This window comes from Thalassophryne amazonica, chromosome 8, assembly GCF_902500255.1.
Source record: "Thalassophryne amazonica chromosome 8, fThaAma1.1, whole genome shotgun sequence".
Taxonomy (NCBI): Eukaryota; Metazoa; Chordata; class Actinopteri; order Batrachoidiformes; family Batrachoididae; genus Thalassophryne; species Thalassophryne amazonica.
Genome location: NC_047110.1, coordinates 34,233,500 through 34,246,853, shown reverse-complemented (window position 1 = coordinate 34,246,853; position 13,354 = coordinate 34,233,500).

Below are 13,354 nucleotides of genomic sequence, written 5' to 3'. Positions count from 1 at the left end.
CTGACAAAATAATATGCAGGGTGGCCCAGTTAGATTTCTTTTCATGGAGCCCAAAATCCCTGGTGGCACCCCTGGTCATAACTGGTGCAGTACTGAGAGTTTTCAGACTGCACACCAGTGCCTAGGTCAAAACCTGAGACACCTTACACAGGTGGGCATCCAACATATTTCTCTCAGTAAGAATATCCAGCTTCCATTTCTGTCAAGGGAGTATCGAAACCACCAGTGCAGTGGCAGCACTTATGCAGAACTGAAGTGGCCTATTCTGGTTGGCTGGCTACACCTAAGGGCCCCTTCACACATAACACGAAAGATGCAGAAACCAGAAGAAACTCCGCAAACAAAAAAGGAAATGGGGAACCACAAAACATTCCACCTGCTGTCAGGAGAGACACCAGTGACAGATTAGTGTGAGCAGCTGGAACATGTTGCACCACATCGTGCCTCTGCTGTGGAGAAAAACAAAAACATAAAAAAAAAAAAAAAAAAAAAACACACTCACCATAAAAAACACCGCAATTTATTGAATCCGTCTTATGGTGTGGACTACACAAGTATGAACCTTTTGTTCCTCTGTAGATGATCCATGTTCTACCACGTGCTGGGTAATCGGGAGAGTCAGGAGTTTTCCCGGTGGGCTGGTCCAACCTTTGGCCATTGTGAGGGGGTGTTAATATATATGCATACATATATGACCACCAGTAACTGTTAGGCTACACAGCAAGACACTTGGGCTGCTGTATCTTAAAGAGAAGACATTAAGTGTTATAAATGTTTTCCAATCACGAAAATTCACAAGAAAATAACTCAAGACTGCTTCTTTTGCAACGCTGTTATCTTTTCCAAAGCCTAAGGTAGGGACATACTATTACACGTTTAACACCCCTATGCATTCATTACAGTTAGTTCAGTCCAATCAAGCCCTGTGCGCTCAGATGGGACTTGCGCTACTAGCAAGTATAGGACGAGTGGCCCGTGAGTGAAAAGATGGACAGAAAAAAGCCAGGTGGAGCTGCAAAAGCTAGATTAAGAAAAAGAAAAGCTTTGGAGGAAGATGCTGCCAAGTGTGCAAAGCTCACAGATATTTTTTCAAGAAGACAAAGAGAAGAGGGAAATGTGAATGGGGCTGAGCATAACAGGCTACATGCCTGTTGATGCCCGGATGTCAGCCGTATCAACATTTGTAGTACAGTACCACCTCTTCCAGCTACTTACAGACTTCACTGACTTAAGCTGAGCAGACACTGTACGATATTTTTAATCATTGTACTTGGCTCCAGCTCAAACTGTGCGACAAAACTGCAGGGTTTAAAAGTTCAGAGCACATGATTCATGGTCTCACACTGTACACCAGCCTTAGATGGTGTACTGGTGAGTTAACAATAGCATTCTTGTTTTAACTAAGGCTGGGCTTACGTTGTGCAATTTTTGGCCCTTTTTCAGCCGATTTTTCACTCGTGCGAGAATTTTTTGGATCTCGCCGAGTTTCAGCTTAATTGTGCGTCCTGCGTCGTGCAGTCTACATGGAGTAACGAGCTGCGTTTAACATCACACGACCACCTCCTGATGGGGAATCATATGGTCGGATAAAAATCAAACCTGTTTGATATTTTGGTCGGCCGTCGTGACTCATGAGGGTTCTGCACTGTTAAAGCAGCGCTACAAGCGTCTACGTGCTGATTACCTTGTGCACTGTGCATGTGCAAACACCGGAGAGAGCAAACAGTGATCTCATGTAAAGTCTTGTGTTTTTTTTTTTATTGCGTTCCCTCGCAATAACCTAATATATTAAAGTTCATGCCTATCAGCGCGCACAGTGAGTGGAATCGTGGGGGAGACGTATATGCACGCGCGCACACACACACACACACACAGCAGACAACAGGATTTATGACAAATGAGCACAGCTGTAAGACTCCGTATGAAGTATAGTTTATTTATACAACAGTGTAAGTACCAACACCTGTTATGAATGTTTGTTTTCTTTTTTTACCGTCTTCTCGTGAATCACGTTGCTGTCTGCTGTGTGTGCCTGCACGCGCATATGCGTTCAGTCTCCCCCCACCTGATTTCACTCACTGTGCACGCTGATAGACATGAACTTTAATATAATATTAGGTTACAACTTTTTACTCACACTATTTAATTGATAACTCCTCTTGGTCATGGGTGATTTCAGTACACCAATCAAAATAATGCTCTAGTTATTGAGTTTGCTGCACAGCCTTGTACCTTTGCTGATAATATAGATCACATGTTCACTTGTCATTTGCACAAACCGACAGGTACTTTTGACAACAGCCTTTTGTAAGTGAGGGGTCACTCAAAAAAGCCAATATCAAGTCTTTGCATCAGATCAGCTCAAAAATGATTTTGGTAGTTCCAGGGATTCCCAAATGGTTGAATATCCTCAATAAAGGGTGTACTGACAAAACTGAACCAGTAAACACTTATATTTTTCTATTTCTCTATTGAATTGTGGCTGCTTGCAATTATATCTTCATAATCTTAGTAATGCATGTTCATGTGCATATCTAATTGTGTATTTATTGTGTACACACAGGTTAACTGACTATTGTCAAAAGTACCTGCCAGTGGACTACAGTGTGACCACAGCCATTTACTGGGCTGTTTATGAGGTCTTTTGGTCCCCACATATTTGCGCAAAAAAAAAAAAAAAAAAGACTCATTGGATGAACTAAATTCAATTATGAGCATTTTCATCTAATACAGTAAATATATGTCGCCCCAACTCAAATAAAGCACATCCATGCAAAATAGTTTAATTTAGTTGGGGTTACATATATCTATTTGATCAAATACAATTAGTCAGTTTTTTTGACCGTGGGGACTGTGAGACTCAAACAAAAAAGTTGGAGGCTACAATTTCCTGGATCCGGGTTTCAGCATTCACAGTGGCACAGCTTGACTCTATACTCCAGTACTGGTGATGCTAAGAAAATTGATCATATTCTCTTGGTAACAAGCTGGAGATTCCTCTTGATCTCTGTCTGCAACAGGGCTGCTCCTACTTGTGGGATGCTTTGTTGTGTTCATGTGTGATGTTGCTGGTCCCCATTCATGAAGGTTACACTTGGCCTCCTTGTGGTGTGAGGTAATAACAACCAAGCCACCTGTCCTCTCACTGCACATGTCCTATCCCACTGTGACTAAGAGGGTTCATCTGCAGTGTGGGGGCAAAGTGGTACTGACACAACATCTCAAATTTACAAACTGTTGTGAAAGTGTAGTGACACGGACCCACAACAGGGGGTGTAAATGAATGGACAATGAATGAGCCAAAATACAACACTTTACTGTTGTGAATGTACACAATGAAATACAGACAATTACAGAATTTATATGCAGTCAATCCACAGAGGTGACGTGTGGGCAGGCTCGAGGATAGAAGACATCTGTCCAGACAAGAACCGGATCCCACACGATTTCCACTGCCACCGAACCCGGAAGATACTGGAGCCGCCAAGTCCCGAGTCCTCAGGTGGCCACCGTCTCCGGCTGTCAGATCTGGTACTGCTGGCAGGAAGCAGAAACAGTTAGGTGTGGGGGTGTGCACACCCAGTAACAGTCAGCAATCCAGGTGGGAATTACTCCTCCACCTCCGCAATTACGAAACACACAGTCTTTTACAGAACCTGAAACAGACACTTGTCTCACTGATCGTGAAGGGTGCGATCCGTCACCCTGCCGTCACTGACCAGCTCAGCCTCCAGCTGACACAAGTAATCAGGTACTCCTGTAATAGACAGACAAAACTGTTGGTGTGCAATACGGAACAGAAATGGCTGAGGATTATTACCTCCAATGGTAGGTGATATCTCGGCAGTGGGGTGGAGATGTCGTCCGGCCTTTAAGGAGTGGTTGATGAGATGATGATAGGTGACAGCTGTCATGAGTTGATGAATGACAGCTGTCACTCCCGGCTGTTCCTGTGAGGTGGCAGTGCCCTCTCGTGTCTGAAGCCTGCACTTCAGGCAGGGCGCCCTCTGGTGGTGGGCCAGCAGTACCTCCTGTTCAGCGGCCCACACAACACAAACTTTATTATGCATCAGTATACACTGATGAACCAAACCACTGTGACCACTGACAGGTGGAGTGAATACCATTGATTATCTAATTAGAATGGTACCTCTCAGTGGGCAGGATATAGCCATCCATTTTCTATAGCTGCTTACGTCAGCTAAGGGTATTGGGTGTTGGAGCTTATACCAGAAGTCATAGGGTGTGGGATAAACTGTCCCATAAATTAACATTTTGTTGTTGATGGTGATTTGTTGAAAGCAAGAAAAATGGAGACACAAAGATTTAAGAGACATTGCCAGGGGCCAAATTGTGATGTGTGTGTGTGTGTGTGTGTGTGTGTGTGTGTGTGTGTGTGTGTGTGTGTGTGTGTGTGTGTGTGTGTGTGTGTGTGTGTGTGTGTGTGTGTGTATGAAGTGTTGTGCACCCTGTCACGCTGCATGTATGCACGTGGGTCATCCAGTGTTTAAAGTGTTGAGATCAACAGTTCAGTTTTGTTTTGTTCCTCTTTTGTTCCTTTTGCGCTCTTAATTCGCAGGCTATTCGGTAATGGGAAAAGTCAAAAGCTCATTTGTGCACCTTTTCTCGACGATTGGTGACTTTTTTACTTTTTTACATTTGTGCAGGAATCGTCATATGCCTTGTGACCGGTCCATTACACGCTAGGTATTCATTTGTGTTATTTGACATAGCAAAACACGCATTTCAGGTGTACAGACAGGGATTAGAGTTTTGGTATTTGAGAGATTTGAGAAATATTGGGCGTGTTTGGAGTGTGTATTATTTTGGTGGAGTATTTAGCGTGTGTTGTTAGTGTGGTGGTGTTTTTTGTTTGTTTTAGTTTTATAAAAATGAGGCATCTTGTGAATGCTGAGTAACCGCTTCAGTGTTTTTTTTTAATTGGAGTAAGACGGAGAGCGCAGCGCGTCGTCACAGATTGAACCAGACAGTGAGGATTCTAATGATGAAGGAGATGATCCCTCTTTTGTTCTGCACGAGCAACCAGAACAGGTGGATCCACCGACCTGCGCACAGATCTATACAGTGAGTCGGATCACACACTTCTCTTTGCAGCTTCTCCAGGACTCAGGCGCTACAGAGCTCCATCCCAACGCTGAGTCCTGGAATGCAGAGCAGGATGCAGACACATACTGCTCCAGCAGTGGTTCCAGGCGTGTTTCATTTAAAGCGTCAAGATCAACATTAGCTTCGGCTTTGTTTTGGTCATTCCTTTTGCACTCTTGATATGCAGGCTATTTGGTGATGGAAAAATCAAAAGCTAATTCGTCGACCTTTTCCTACGATTTGTGACTTTTTTACTTTTTCCCAACATTCAGGAATCGCCGTATGCTGTGTGACCAGGCCATTAGACTCTAGGTATTCATGTTTGTAATTTCATGGAGCAAAACTCAGTGATTTTATTTTATTTATTTATTTATTTTTTAAGAACAAGAACAACCGTATCCACAACTTGGGAGACATGACAGTTTTTAAGATAAATTGCTATGTGTTTCTTTTCAGCTGTGATTGCTTTCACTGAAATTGTAGCATGGCTGGAATGGACATTTTCCAGTTACTCAGAGAGACAACAAACTGCTCTGTTGTTTTCTTTCAATACTCAGAAGTGAAATGTTGGATGCTAACCAGCAATGTTCCCCAGTGTGTGTGATTCAATTCACACTAAAGCAAGAGAGTGGGGACATTTGTCATCCTGCCAAATATTTATATTTGCTGTTATATTTTTATTCAGAAAAATGTGTCCTGTAATGAATTTGTCAGTGTACTTTTCAAACAGCATTTTTTTTATACAGGAATTGTCCCATTGGTGTTGGGGTTTTGTTTATGGCCAAGGTTTCAAGTGTCTCTGTGTCTTTTATGTCCTTTCCTGTCTCCCCATGGTCTGTGAGTTGGGTATGAATGCATGTGGATGTGGAGCGTGTGTGTGTGTGTGTGTGTGTGTGCCTGTCTGTAGGTGAGCATGCCACCTCCTCCCATGTCCTGTGTGTGTGTGTGTGTGTGTGTGTGTGTGTGTGTGCACTCGCGCGCGTGTATGAAGTGTTGTGCTCCCCTGTCACCCTGCATGTATGCACATGGGTCATCCAGTATCTCAGCCTTGGTTTTCCTGTTTCTGTGTATGCATTGGGGCATGTCTGTCTTTTGTAAGTGTGGCACGCCCCTTCTGTTGTCAGTTGTGTGTCTGTGTGGGTATGTGTGTGTTTTGGTGCCTGTACCTGTCCATCTGTTCTCCTGTCTGCGTGTATGCAGCCGTCGCCCCATCTCCTGTCATGTCTTCATTACCTCGACCCAGCCTCTTTTTCTCTCATTCTTGTTTCCCCATCCGTCGGCTGTGTATGGTTGTCATGGTTATGCCTGACGACCGTACATGGTGCCCTACTCGTGTGAGTTTTGTGTTTATGTTGCTGGATTTCTGTCCAGCTTTGGTTTTCTCCATGGTAATGTTTTCTGATATTTGTGATTGTTCACGTTTTCATGACCTTGTTAGTTTCTGTAAATGACTGCATGCAGCTCTTATGTGGGTTTTTGTCACCTCCTCTGTTGCATTCTATTATCACCTGGTTATTTTGTAGTTGCCCTTTTATATCCATTTTAGTTGTTGCTCCTCTTGTGGCTAAACAGTTTTCATGTGCTGCATTCACTCCTCCCTTGATTTGTTTCACCTGTATTCATTTGTTTAGTTTCTTTTAAGCCACACATTTGTCTCAGTTCAGTTTCTGGTTGTTTATTTCAAAATCAGGTCTTGTGCCCAGTCACACCCGTTGTCCATTCTGTTGTCTGAGCTGTAAGTTCCACTTCACTGTCGGACCCGGCGCCACAAGGGGCGTTTGAGGGCGACGCCCCCCTCACGTCATCAACCTCGCCCTCTTGGATGTTAGAGTTATCAAAAAAAATATAGCAAAATATTAGTTATTCAATAATACCACGTGTTTAACAAATAAACCAAATTAATTAACTAAAGTAATTAATTTTAAAACAAACGGATATGGCGTGTGTCTGTGTTCAAGCGATTTGATAGGTTGAGTGTTGCGCTTGTCAGTGCGGCAGTGGGCAAGCTCAGAACATCACCTGCTTCTAAATAAAAGGCTCTTTGAACAGCAACTATTTTATTATGTATGCATGTAACAATAAGAAATATACTCAAAACCTGGATTAATCTTTATAGTCACATAGCACTACTATTATTCTGAACACTACTGTACCTTAGGGCCCTGTACAAAAGTGGCCCACATCCGCCAAAGAACCGCAATAACCGTGTAACATTCCTGTATGAGTTGGCCGCCATCCAAACACGTCCGTGATCATCCGCAGAGGCACGCATGTCCGCAGCAGGATTTTTAAGCGGCCCAAAAATCCTGCTGCTCCTGCTGCTGATGAGATCCGCATCACTGCCTGAACACATACTGAAGACATACGCAGGACATACACAACCAACGCGCCGCATATCCTCTGTCATCCACTGATATCCGCAACCGACGGGTTGGCGCGGCTTGGCGGCGGACCGGGACAGCGTGCAAAACAGATATGATGCATGCCCAGCACGGCCACATCACAGTCACAAATGGTATGTCGCACATGCAGACTAGAGCATGACACGGGAGTGGATTTTCACTCCCGTCCCATCCTGCTCCCACAAAAAAAATCCCATCCTGTCCCAATCCTGGACTGGAGTAAAAAAAAAAAATCCCATCCCGTCCCACTCCAGTAAAGATGACTCCCAATCTCATCCCGCTCCCACTCAAAATCAGTCCCACTCCCATCCCACTCACGTATGTCTCGCGCCGTGATGATCAATCAGGGACTGAATATGTAGTGACGTGGAGATGTCTGGATTTTGACTGAAGATGTGAACATGTCCTGTATCTGGTAGCAGCCTGGTAGCAGGTGTTTTTTTCTTTTTATGCTACGTGCACGCGCAAGCGAATCGTTCATGGAGATTATTTTACTTATTATCTTCACAGATGTATAATAAAACAAATGGTGACTGGTTTCTAAACACAAATATGACAGAGTATTTTGGTGGAGGAGCGAGCTGCAGCAAGCAGCGGAGTTTTTTTTTTTTAAACTGTTTACATGTGCGCGCGTGAACTGGACAGTTGGTCCTCAAACTGGGTCCTGCAGAGGTGGAAGGACCGCTGAAAGCGGCCATCATCCAGATGCAGCTCCTGCAGCAAATAATGATACTCTCTGTATTGGGAGCTTTTCACAACAACTCACTCCGTGTGATCAAGGTCCCTCATGTTAACTTGACTGACAACCGGAGCCGGTGAGCGGAATGGAAGCTCATCCTATTTGATGACGCACCAGGGTGAATTTTCATAGCAAAAACAGAGCGACACACCGGGCGAAGGAGGCGCGTCCGTCGCCATGCGACCCCACAAATTTGTAGCGTCTGATCACGCACGGTGTGAACGAGGCATTAAATAGATGAAAATCATCATCTATTTTTAGCATTCCCGCTCCTGCCCGCTCCCATTCATTTTTATTCCTGTCCCATCCCAATCACAGGATTGATAAAATTTTGACTCCCATCCCGCGGGAATCCCGCAGGGATCACGTGACCCACGGGAATTCCCGAATGGTTGCTATAGTGTCGCTTGCCTCTACTGGTGGTTGGCTCTCACTGCGGTATTGTATCACTTCCTGTTCCGGAGCACAGCGGTGTTTTTCTGTATCTGTTAGCTGTTTAATCTGCGCAGTTAGATTGATCTAGTTATCTAGATTACGATTTGTTTCCCAGTGTAATCTTTACGTGCCTTAACTAAAGCACTCCTTCTGCTGAATCACCTCTAAATTATTTACACATTATTCACTTTGCGTGTTTTTAGGAATCCGCTAGCTTAGCGTAGCTACTAGCTCTTAGCCGATTTAGCATGGCGGCTTCTCCTGTTTCTCCCGCACTTTTCTGCTCTGGGTGTGAAATGTTTGGTTATTCCTCGGCCTCCTTTAGCAGTAACGGTACTTTTAATAAGTGTAGCTTATTCGTAGCTTTGGAGGCCAGGCTGGGCGAATTGGAGACTCGGCTCCGCACCGTGGAAAATTCTACAGCTAGCCAGGCCCCTGTAGTCGGTGCGGACCAAGGTAGCTTAGCCGCCGTTAGTTACCCCCTGGCAGATCCCGAGCAGCCGGGAAAGCAGGCTGACTGGGTGACTGTGAGGAGGAAGCGTAGCCCTAAACAGAAGCCCCGTGTACACCGCCAACCCGTTCACATCTCTAACCATTTTTCCCCACTCGACGACACACCCGCCGAGGATCAAACTCTGGTTATTGGCGACTCTGTTTTGAGAAATGTGAAGTTAGCGACACCAGCAACCATAGTCAATTGTCTTCCGGGGGCCAGAGCAGGCGACATTGAAGGAAATTTGAAACTGCTGGCTAAGGCTAAGCGTAAATTTGGTAAGATTGTAATTCATGTCAGCAGTAATGACACCCGGTTACGCCAATCGGAGGTCACTAAAATTAACATTAAATCGGTGTGTAACTTTGCAAAAACAATGTCGGACTCTGTAGTTTTCTCTGGGCCCCTCCCCAATCGGACCGGGAGTGACATGTTTAGCCGCATGTTCTCCTTGAATTGCTGGCTGTCTGAGTGGTGTCCAAAAAATGAGGTGGGCTTCATAGATAATTGGCAAAGCTTCTGGGGAAAACCTGGTCTTGTTAGGAGAGACGGCATCCATGTTATATGGCTGGGGGGCCTGGCTGCCTTTTTGTTTCTGTCCTTTGTTTCTCCTTCCAGGTGGCTTGCATTTGGGACTGAGTGGCTGTGTTGCTGAGGTTATCAGGACCTCACCCTGATCACCTGCGGCTCGTCAGGACTCACAGCTGAGGTGCAACTATATGGATTGGAACATGATGGCATTTAAGACTGGAGTATACAGTGTGTATTTGCCAGAGACTCGACCTTGTGACCAGACGGGTGAGATCGTCGTCTCGGGAGCCATCTCATCATCAGTGGATGCAGAGAACATCCAGGGTTTGATGCACGGTCTGTGAAAGAGGAGGGGGTGAGCTCTCACGCTCGTCAGCACACTTCCTGAGGTACGTTAGATTTTGTGACTAACAATTATACAGTCAGTAAATGTGGTGTCCCTCACACCTTTTTATATTGAGCTGTATGTTAGTCATGTATCGGCTTCCACTGCAGTGGAGTTTTGTGAACTGGATGTTCCATGCCTGCAGGTTGGGAAGCTGATTAGTAATCAAGCCAGGAAGTGTTTGCTGTTTGTACACCTTTAAGTGTTCTCTCTGTGTGTAGAGTGTGGACTCACATAATGGTTCCTTCTTTCACAGACTCAGTTTGTTGCGGCCACCTGGGGGGTGTCGGCGGGGTCCTTGGGTCCGAACAGCTTCTGGCTCCGGACCGTTAGCGCTGCTGGGAGCGCACCACGCCAGACCGCACTTTCTGTTATTTTTGTATCACTGTTATGTATTAAATTCAGTTAGCCTTTGTACCGTGCTCTGCTTATTTCATACTGGGTCCTTCAAACGCTGGTCGGTTCTCCGAGCTGCGTCCGACACATAACAGTAGTCTCTGGCCAAACATCACGGACCCAGCGGTAGCAGAGACGGTAACGCGCCGGGAAGGCAGCAGCAGACGTTCAGTAGTTATCCGGATCAGTTGCGGGTGCTCTCCGCCCGGATGGTGCGTGTTTGAGACCCATTACTGAATACTGATTCGTGCTCTCTTGCAGCCGTGTTCCTGTGTTTGTGCCTTATCCGTGGGTCGTGGTGGAGTGTGACTGGCGACGGCTTCGCGTCACGCTCCGACCGGATAAGAGGTTTAAACGGGAGCTGCAAGAGTGTGTCTGTAATGGGTGCACGCGCACGGCGGAGCTCTGTGGCACGGGTCGCTGAGCTTCCTGTGTTACAGTTGTAGCCCCGTTTCCCCGGATAAAGATAACTACTGCGTCTGTTGTATCAGCTCCGGCGTTATTTAGTTGAGCACATTTTGGTTGTGTGTTGCACACAGCTGCGCACGGAGATGCACTCGTTTGTTTTTTGTCACCAAAGGGGGTTTTTCATTTTTAGCACTTTGGCTCCCTCTTTTGGTGACTGAGTCACATTACCGTCAAGCTCTTAAGTTGGAACAGGTGTGTTCCATTTGTTGGAGCTTGACGGTATAAATCACTTATTTGTTTTGTGTTAGTTCATTTTGTGTGGGTGTTTTTTGAGTTGGTTTTTGTGTGGGATTGTATTTTTTGTTTTTCACTATTTAGTGTCTGGGGTCGTGACCCTGCAGTTCTGCCAAGAAAAAAAAAAAAAAAAAAGGACCCGAGCAACTGTATGTTAGTCTGTTAGTCTTTCTTTTTATTTCTTTCAGTTTCAACTCCCAGGGTTTGATGGGACGGTCCCCTGGGGGGTCATGGGGGGGTAATTGGGTTGTTTTTTTTTTTTCTCTTTTTTTTGTTTTGTTTTTCGTTGTGCCCTCTCTTCTCCTCTGACTCCAGCCGGGTGAGCCGTAGAGTCGGCGTTGCTGGAGTGGTGCAGTTTGGTTATGCTGGGCGTTTCCCGGGTAACCTCTGCACCTGGGGGGGGGGGGGGTGTTTTCTTTTTGTTCCCTCTCTTCTCCTCTGACTCCAGCCAGGTGAGCCATAGTGTCGGCGTTGCTGGAGTGGTGCAGTTTGGTTATGCTGGGCGTTTCCCAGGTAACCTCTGCACCTGGGGGGGGGGGGGGGGGTTCTTTTTGTTCCCTCTCTTCTCCTCTGACTCCAGCTGGGTGAGCCGTAGTGTCGGCATTGCTGGAGTGGTGCAGTTTGGTTATGCTGGGCGTTTCCCAGGTAACCTCTGCACCGGGGGGGGGGGGGGGGGGGTCTTTTTCTCCTTTTTTTTTTTCCCCCCAGTTTCCGCCCTCAGGGTTGACTGTGGTGTCCTCTGGGGGGAAAGGGCTGTGGGTCCATCTAGCCATAGTCGGCCGAGGCTGGGTCCGTTGGTCATGAGGGGAGGCGTCTCCTGGGGTTGACGAGTGGTCCTCTGGGAGGCGCTGGGAGTCCCCGTGGGTGATGTTGGATCCCAGAGGGACCTCGGCTGTGGTTATTACTCCTGGAGCTGGTGGGAAGTCCTCTGGGGGGTGTTGGTCCCTACATGTCGGTCGGGGGGGGGGGGGGGGGGGGGGGGGTGTTTTAGCACTTTTATTTGTAAGCTTAAGTTTGGGGTTTTTCTTTTCTCCTCTTCCCGGGGTTTGATGGGACGGTCCCCTGGGGAGGGGGGATGTTTTGGTTGTTTGTGTTTGTCTTTTTTGTTTTATGACTAAAGACCGAACATGGTTAAATAAAGGCTGACTGCACAGGTTTAAGAACTCCTGGCCACACCTGTGCTAAGGGACTGACTGAAACAAAGGCAAGGATGCAGCCAGAGGAGAGGACATCAACCATTCTGTTGGAAGACGAATGCAGATGCGGTTTCCAGCCATGGTCCCTGGAGGGGGGTGTTTCTCCTGGGCCAGGTTTGTGTGGTCGCCGGGAGGCTTCCCATGAGGGTGGGGTACTGTTATATGGCTGGGGGGGGCTGGCTGCCTTTTTGTTTCTGTCCTTTGTTTCTCCTTCCAGGTGGCTTGCATTTGGGACTGAGTGGCTGTGTTGCTGAGGTTATCAGGACCTCACCCTGATCACCTGCGGCTCGTCAGGACTCACAGCTGAGGTGCATCTATATGGATTGGAACATGGTGGCATTTAAGACTGGAGTATACAGTGTGTATTTGCCAGAGACTCGACCTTGTGACCAGACGGGTGAGATCGTCGTCTCGGGAGCCATCTCATCATCAGTGGATGCAGAGAACGTCCAGGGTTTGATGCACGGTCTGTGAAAGAAGAGGGGGTGAGGTCTCACGCTCGTCAGCACACTTCCTGAGGTACATTAGATTTTGTGACTAACATTTATACAGTCAGTAAATGTGGTGTCCCTCACACCTTTTTATATTGAGCTGTATGTTAGTCATGTATCGGCTTCCACTGCAGAGGAGTTTTGTGAACTGGATGTTCCATGCCTGCAGGTTGGGAAGCTGATTAGTAATCAAGCCAGGAAGTGTTTGCTGTTTGTACACCTTTAAGTGTTCTCTCTGTGTGTAGAGTGTGGACTCACATAATGGTTCCTTCTTTCACAGACTCGGTTTGTTGCGGCCACCTGGGGGGTGTCGGCGGGGTCCTTGGGTCCGAACAGCTTCTGGCTCCGGACCGTTAGCGCTGCTGGGAGCGCACCACGCCAAACCGCACTTTCTGTTATTTTTGTATCACAGTTATGTATTAAATTCAGTTAGCCTTTGTACCGTGCTCTGCTTATTTCATACTGGGTCCTTCAAACG